This window comes from Schistocerca piceifrons, chromosome 9 (genome assembly GCF_021461385.2).
Source record: "Schistocerca piceifrons isolate TAMUIC-IGC-003096 chromosome 9, iqSchPice1.1, whole genome shotgun sequence".
Taxonomy (NCBI): Eukaryota; Metazoa; Arthropoda; class Insecta; order Orthoptera; family Acrididae; genus Schistocerca; species Schistocerca piceifrons.
Genome location: NC_060146.1, coordinates 123,544,657 through 123,553,812, shown reverse-complemented (window position 1 = coordinate 123,553,812; position 9,156 = coordinate 123,544,657). Strand labels below are relative to the sequence as shown.

The window sequence follows — 9,156 nt, the reverse complement described above, 5'->3', positions numbered from 1 at the left end:
CACATTTTCGATTCGCGACAAGTCTGGTCATCTGGCGGGCCACTGCAACAGACTAACGTCCTGTGACACCAAAACGGCACGTGTTTGTGCAACATCGTGTCGTCGTGCATTGTGTTGTTGAAAAATGTCGTCTGGAGTTTTGCGCAGAAAGGATATTGTTACAGGTCTTAGGATGTCATTCACGTAGGTCACACTGGTCACAGCGCCCTGGATATGCGCCATGTGCGATTTATAGTTGTACCCAATAGCCCCCCACACCATAAGGCCTTGAGTTGGTGCCGGCCGTAATGGTCGATCGGTTCTAGGAGCTACAGTCTGGAACCGCGCGACCGCTACGGTCGCAGGTTCGAATCTCGCCTAGGACATGGATGTGTGTGATGTCCGCAGGTTAATTAGGTTTAAGTAGTTCTAAGTTCTAGGGGATTGATGACCTCAGAAGTTAAGTCCCATAGTGCTCAGAGCCATTTGAACCATTTGAGTTGGTGCCGTATGTCTTGTGTGTGGAGTCACTGTAATGCAGCTTCCCTGTCTGCGGCGAACCAAAATGCAGTCATCATTTTCAAACAAACAGAACCTGGATTTGAGCGAAAACACTGTCCTTTGCCATTCCTGTCCCAAATGTCGTCTTCCCATACAACGTTGCCATCTAGCATGTTTCTGCACATTCCTCAAAGGTAGGCGGAGAACTGAACGACGTGCTGTAATAAACAGTTACACAGTGTCACCCCTGATAGTGTACGGCGTGCTACACTGTTCCATTGTTGCACCAGAGCCGAGAAGAACTCATATCTGTCCTGCAACGCCGTTCAGATGACGTGGTGATCTTCTCGGGTGGTGGTATGGGCGGTGCGACCTGACCCATCTCGTCGTGACCTACCCCCTTCTGTGAATCATTCTGCACACATCTGTTGCACTGCCGAGACACTTGGTTCCACACGAGCAATAATTTCCCGGACGTACCAGGTGTGGAAGTATGAAACCGGAGTTTCCCTATATATGGCGCTAGCCGTCAGTGTGGGCCCGTGAGACTGTGAAAATGGTTCAAATGGTTCTGAGGACTATGGGATTTAACATTTGAGGTCATCAGTCCCCTAGAACTTAGAACTACTTAAACCTAACTAAGATAAGGACATCACACACCTCCATGCCCGAGGCAGGATTCGAACCTGCGACCGTAGCGGTTGCGCGATTCCAGACTGTAGCGCCTAGAACCGCTCAGTCACCCCAGCCGGCGTGAGACTGTGACTGCTACGCCATCTGCTTCCTGTAACGATTGATGACGAATGTCAACACACACTAACCCAAGTTCCATACGTCGGTATCTGCTACAAACCCGTAAACATGTCGATTTTTGTGCCTACGAACTAGGACATGCGGACAGCATTGATTTTCTGTTATCATTTAAAGAAAACTGCTGCAGAATTGAATCGAATGCTTGCCGAAGCTTTGAGCGAACATGCTCTTTGGAAAACACAGTGTTTCGAGTGGTTCAAAAAATTCAAAAATTGGTGACTTTGTCGTGAGAAACGACGAGCGCGAGAAACTACCGAAACAGTTCTAAAACAATGAATTGCAGGCCCTATTGGATGAAGATGATAAACTCAACAGAAGGTCGCAGAAGAATTTAATGTTACGCAGTAAGCAATTTCTCTTCTTTTGAAAGCTATGGAAAGGTGCAGAAAGTGGAAAAATGAGTTCGGCATGAAATGAATGAAAGACAACAAGCAAATCGAAAGACTACTTGTGAAATAATGCTCGCTAGATACAAAAGAAAGTCGTTTCCCCATCTCATAGAGAGAGGTGGTGAAAAATTGATATATTTTGGGAATTTTAAGCGTCGTAAATCATGGGTGAACCCAGGCAAACCATCGACATCCACTGTAAGACCAAATTGCTTTGGAAGGAAATACTGGGAAATACTGGGGCACGTGACATAATACCCAGACTTGGCTCCGTCCGATTATCATCTGCTTGTATCAGCGGGATACGCTATCACTGTACAACGCTTAAATTCATATGAAAATGTACGAAAATGGCTCGCTGACTGGTTCGCTTTAAGAGAAGAACTGTTTTTTAGCGGGCCATTCATAGCTTGCGGAAGTGGTGGGAGAAATGTATAAATAGCAATGGAGATTATTTTGAAAAAAATATTGTTTATCAGTTTCAAAATACAGACATGTAATTATTGCAACCAGATTCCGGTTTCATACTACACTTGATATGAATCACGTGCTCTCATGCCAGTAATGGGCTCTCTGACAAGCTCACTGATTTGATGGTACATTTCGCGAGTAGTCCTGTACTCTCGGCTGTACTCCTAGTCTTCCAAGCCAAAATGTTTGCATCAGCGAAGGCTTCAAGGCCACTATAATCCGCATGGTTCCCCCATACAACTGCCAAGGTCGTGTTGCGCCACAATATCGGTGTTCACCTCGAACCCGGTGCCCGACGTGGTTCATGTGTTAATCGTTTCTGTACATATCCTGTGAATATGAACGTCCTGCCTCTGGTCATTTATGGTGTTCTGTGTTTTTCTGAACATGAATATATTTTAGTCCTTAAAAGCATCTGTTTTATTTATCAGTCATCTGCTGCTGTCTCCCATTCAAGGCCCCCACGTCTGAGGCTATTTGCTGTGAATTACCTATGATTAACAATACGTTATTATTAAACTGTTACATTTGTTATCACGCTGTATGTTATTCACATTTCGTACATGTCTGTGGAATGCTAGCTATTTTATGAACGTGACGTGCGATATGTAAATATGTAATGAACAACGTATGACACGTGTAACTAATTTTGAGACCTCAAAGACCATGAGTTGCAATACCTTCCAGTAAGTACTAGCCCATCTCTAGCTATTATCGGGTGTTTGGCAGATGCGTCTCGGCTAAAAAATTACAAATCAGGCCAGCACGCAAGCTGATTGAAAGTTTGAATGTATTTATTTATGTCTACTCTTGATACAAGTCAAACTACTTCCTCAAGTCACAACCTACTGGAGGTTATGTACAATAATAAATCTCTATGAAATATGCAATCAAAACAATGGTATAAAGGCTCTCTAGAAGTTTCATAGACTATATTTATTATAATCAACGCCATCATCCAATAAAAAATACATAACCAAAAGAAAATCAGACACCATATTAGCAAGGAAAGCGATCAATTTTACGAAGGAGGGTAGATTTTATTGCAGTATGTTGCTTAAACCGAACTACGAAGCACTTTACTTAAATAAACTTATGAGACGTCCAAAGACACTAACAAATTTAACACTACTTATGCATTTATATGAATAATTAGGAAATTAATAGCATAAATATACATCTTAGCTAAAAAATACTATGAAGGCATGCGCCCAAGCACTGACAACCTGAGGTACATAATTAGACCACCTTTTTAAGTAAGTCGAAATACATTCTGAAACCAAATAGTACAGGCCTACTGTTGGTTACAGAAATTCGAGCAAAAATAACTTCACTGTACTTCATTTCTCAAGTACTTTAGGTTTACGTATTCAGCCAGTGACGTATCTTTCATTTCTCTCGAGTATCGAGAATGATTTCTGTTTTGATTAGATTCGATAAGCCGTTGATAGGTGATTTCAGAGCAACATTTTCGTCTGTACGAAGTCTCTCAAATATATGTCAAACCATCTCAGCACCGTAAAAGAAATGACAGTTTACTCAGTAGACGATGTACTGTGTGCCACCAAAATGCATACCCATGTACTGTAAGCTGTCAGCAGTGCCTGGTGTAAGATAAACACTACATGGATATGAAGAGAAAAGCAATATGTGTAGCTACTCAACATTTTTTTAAGGCTGTGAAGCATGGCATTGACCTAGTACTATAGACAATAACTGTTATACGAGTCTACGGTTAGTTGCTATTAAAGACATCATCAGAGAATGTCCTACCAGTCTAATTCTTGTTTACCACTAGGGGATGGGGACAGCTTCTCCAACCAAATACAAAGAGTACAAAGTACTTCTTCTTTCAATAAAAATAAGTCTGCACCGTTATGAAAAGTGGATGTCTGACTTCGCCTTATCCCCGATAACGATGACACGCGGAGGCCACGTGATGTGTTAATGTCGCCCACTGCTCTGCTTATGAGGCGCATCCCAAGTCGAGTCCACAACGACCACTTTGACACCTCCCACCGAATTCCGTTTCACGCTTATTGCTGTAATGAGCAACACTCTCTCCTACTGGCTTCAGCGCTGTGTGCCGATGTTAAGACAAAAATCATTCCATTCATAAGCACATAATTTACCTGAACCTAATGTCCAAAAAAGTGACTGACCGAACTTAATTGCACATATAAAAAAGTTTTGCATCACTCCATTTCCCAGAACTCCTGAAGATACACGTTGACTGTGGATACTGTATCACAGACTCAGTCCCTTTGACTGTTCAGAGATGCCACTAAACCCGTCCAAAGGTGTAAAGAACCATGCACGAGCAGCGCCTATTAGACGGAGGGGGTCCGTCAGCCCATCATTTCCTGTTATTTCACCAGGAAGGAGGTACACGGTTCGTGTTGTCTGTAGTTCAACCATGCCTAGGCTGTCAATGCCGCGGTTCGATCGCGTCCGCACTGTTACTTTGTGCCAGGAAGGGTTCTCAACAAGGGAAGTGTCCAGGCGTCTCGGAGTGAACCAGAGTGATGTTGTTCGGACATGGAGGACATGCAGAGAGACAGGGTCGATGACATGATTCGCTCAGGCCGCCCACTACTGCAGTGGATGACCGCTACCTGGCTCGGAAGAACCCTGACAGCAACGCTACCGTGTTGAATAATGCGTTTCGTGCAGCAACAGGACGTCGTGTTACTGCGCAACAGCCGGCATGATGCGCTACATCACTTCCAACGTCCATGGCGAGGTCCATCAATGCAGCCAAGGCAACATGCAGCGCGGTACAGATTGGCCCAACAACATGCGGAATGGTCCGCTCAGGATTGGCATCACGTTCTCTTCACCGATGAGTGTCGCATATGCCTTCAACCAGATAATCGTCGGAAGTGTTTGGAGGCAACGTGGTCCGGCTGAACGCCTTACACATTGTCCAGCGAGTGCAGCAAGGTAGAAGTACCCTGCTGTTTTTGGTGGCATTATGTGGGGCCGACGCACGCCACTGATGGTCATGGAAGGAACCGTAACGGCTGTACGATACGTAAATGCCATGCTGCGACCGATAGTGCAAACATATCGGCAGCATATTGGCGAGATATACGTCTTCATGGAGGACAATTCGAGCTCCCATCGTGCACATCTTGTGACTATGTAGCGACATCTCTCGTCTAAAGTGGCCAGCATGTTCTACAGGCATGAACCCTATCGAACATGTCTGGGATGATTTGAAAAGGGCTGTTTATCGATGACGTGACTCACCAACCACTCTACGTCAAACTGCCGTTGAGTAGAGGACCACTCTGGAGCAACAGCGCCTTGATGAACTTGTGGATAGTGTTCCACGTCGAATACAGGCATGAATCAATGCTAGAGGACGTGCTACTGCGTCTTAGAGGTACCGGTGCGTATAGCAGTCTGGATCACCACTTCTGAAGGTCTCGCTGCATGGTGGTACAACATGCAATGTGTGGTTTTCATGAGCAATAAAAAGAGCGAAAATGATATATATGTTGATATCTATTCCAATTTTCTGTACAGGTTCCGGAACTCTCGGAGCCGAGCTGCTGCAAAACTTTTGTTAATGTGTGTATTTGTATTAAACAATGGACTATTGGGTGGGGGTTGGGATAACGATGTAATTCGTTACATAATGCGCCGCCGTATTTACATACGTGCCAACGGTTATTCAACTATCCTGCCACAGCACACACAAAAAACCCTAGACACATGCGCACACAGATACACAAAAACACACACACACACACACACACACACACACACACACACACACACACATACGTACATATAAACACTTTCTGACCTCACTAGGGCGTGGCTGTATCAGTCACTGCGTAATATCTAGCACATGCACTGAACAGAGATGAGGAAAACGTGTGACAGCGTGTCTTTATGGATGATAATACGTGAACACGTGGTACTGCACACGTGGAGTGGATCACGGAATGAGACAATACTCAGCGAACGGACTGACCTCTGCCCGTTGCCGTGACTTAAATGCCGTCGAGCACGTCTGGTAAGCATTGAGGACGCGTATTGCAGCATGTGTACATGCGCCAACGACCATACAGCTGTTGTCGTCAGTGCTGGTGGAAGTATGGAACACCCTTCCACATGAAGTTCTTATCTACATTGCGACCAGCATGGGAACACCTTGTAGAGCATGCAGTGCCGTTCGTGGTGATTTCACACGCCACTATAAAGCACGTTCCGTGTCTGTAATGTCTATGGCATGGGTTCTCACAGTTTTCCAACGTCCCCACCTCCCTTTTAAGCAAAAGTTATTAGCCCCCCTCCCCATTTATCTATCTTTCCTAAGCACTTCTCATACTTGGCAAGGAAACGGCCCACAGTATTTTATTTACTTCTGTCTAATTACTACGGCAACGGCCTTGCCGCAGTGGATACACCGGTTCCCGTGAGATCACCGAAGTTAAGCGCTGTCGGGCGTGGCTGGCACTTTGGTGGGTGACCATACAGCCGCCATGTGCTGTTGCCATTTTTCGGGGTGCACTCAGCCTCGTGATGCGAATTGAGGAGCTACTCGACCGAGTAGTAGCGGCTCCGGTCAAAGAAAACCATCATAACGACCGGGAGAGCGGTGTGCTGACCACACGCCACTCCTATCCGCGTCCTCAACTGAGGATGATACGGCGGTCGGATGGTCCTGATGGGCCACTTGTGGCCTGAAGACGGAGTGCTTTAATTACTACAACTGTCAGTTACAACAATAAAAACAATAATTACTCGTGTAAATCACAGCTTAACATTTTTTTAAATTATCATACACTTTTGTCATGCAAAGGTCATGAAATTTAACAATTAACCAGCTGACGCGCCTGCAAACACGAGAAGATTTTGTTAGTTCACCGCGAGACCATGCATCCACATATTGTAGCTAGTTCATAAATAACCACGGCTTCAGATGCAGTTATTGAAACTGAGCAAACATGTTTTATTACAAAAAAATTAAATTTGTAAGGTTTAACTGTTATTATATATATTCCTTTTAATTCGTTTAGAATGTTTTAATATTAGAAAGATCACAAAGCACAAATGACGATAGACCAATAGTCGACGTTTAATTGCCCGTTGAAAAAACTGCCATGTTCAAACATGTCATCGGAAAGCAAAATAAACAATAGTAGAGCTGGACCCAGTTTAAACTTTGGAAATTTTCTGATATTTGTACTGCTAGTGCTGTGTGGTGCTTGAATATGTGAAAAAGGCAGATGCAGTCCTGAATGAATCTTTGAAATAAAAACCCGCAGAACTCCTTCCAGCTGCAGTCGAGGCTGAATTTTCATCGTGACTAATGCTGTTGTGGAAATTGTTGACCCACACATGTAAAGTGAAGAGAAGGGGTAATAACATGTCCACTGCCCTTCTTCTTAAATTGGGATATTCATTCCGAATCTACACCCAAAAATGTTTAAAAGACTTTGATTTAAATTCATTTTGAAGTGTTCTGTCACTAGAGATTTCTGTTAGCTCCTTCTGTTCTATTGTTGACAGGTGGTCTGCAATGATACTGTCGAACGAATTGTGGATCCAGTCCTACTCAAATGAAGGTTTTGCAAAAACTTGTACCATCAAATTGTTGGCGAAGGTTTTTGAGACGTACTACGTCATTTCTACTGATGTTACCTTCATCCATTTTACTTCACGAAATCATTGAGACCACAAGGCAGCTCGCAGTTACCCTTCTCTGAGTTTCGCACGGTCCATATTTTCTCTCGAACCCCAGCACGTTCTCGCTTAGACGACGATATCAGTTTTTCGGCATTTAAGTGATACGTGATGGTTCAGTTTCTCAAAAACTTCGGCCAAGTAGCACAATAGTAGATGATGTTTCTCATTCAGAAACGCATTTTCGCGCGCGGCGTTTTTTGGAACATACTACAGTAAAACTTCGTTAAAACGAATCCGAAGGGAGCGAAAAATCAGGAGTTTAATAAGTATACATGTACAGCAGTACACTAATGTGTGTAATACACTACACTATCAATCACGTTATTGTAGACTAATAACACTATAAAGTGATTGTAAAATTACAAGTAGGCCTACTCACAAATAATGTACTTTACTTTCTTGGAAAAAAATTCGGTGATAGTTCTCTGACGTTCATGGGAACGATAATATTTTGTAATGTCACAACCAATTGTAAAGATAGCGTCCGTAAATCCAGCAATGACGTCGGATATTGAAGCGAACCGTTCTAAACAGTTCAAGGCTGTAAACATCTCCTGACGGGTAGGTGGAATGGTATCTGTTTTCTCTTCCTCTTCACTTTCTTCTGATGGCCCTTCTTGCACCTCGTTGACAGCTTTTGGCACCTCCGATTCCACAGAAGCACATACGGCAACATCGTCGTCTACACTAATGAATTCTTCGAATCTAATGCCAGGGTTCGCAACGTCCTGCAGAACTGTCCATTCATCAGGTGAAGTGGCATCTTCTAACTCGTGGACATCTTCAGTGTTGCTATGTCTCCAAGCTCTGTTAAAGCACTTTCCTATATGATGTGGCGATACAGAGTTCCAGGCTGCTGCGATGGCTCTTATTGCGTCAAGCAGATTCCAATTAGGATTGCACTATTGTTTTCAGCAGCACGAATTGCAGATCTTACAAGTCGCTTACGATAAGATCTCTTTATGAGAGAGATTATGCGTTGGTCCAAAGGCTGAAGCCGGCTTGTGACGTTGGGTGAAAAAAGCTGAACCTCTATGTTGGATAGGTTCAGATCATGAACGTTAAGGACAGTACATCTGTCCAATGTAAGAAGAACATGTCTATTTTGAGCAACCATTCGACTCTTGAAACGAAGAAGCCACTTACGAAATGATGTGCTATCGATCCAAGCTTTCTTGTGGTGAGAGTAGATGCAAGGTTAAGTGCCCATATTTATGTTTTTAAAACTTCTCACTGCTGTCAGCATTACAGCACTGTACAACAGTCACGCGTTGTTTGCTTCGTCCTCCACCGTGACACT

At 43.8% G+C, this 9,156-nt stretch overlaps 1 pseudogene; it reads left to right on the top strand.

Moving 5' to 3' along the window:
* The first annotated feature begins 6,546 nt into the window (after positions 1-6,546).
* On the top strand, positions 6,547-6,663 carry LOC124717424 (annotated as a pseudogene).
* The last annotated feature ends 2,493 nt before the right edge of the window (positions 6,664-9,156 follow it).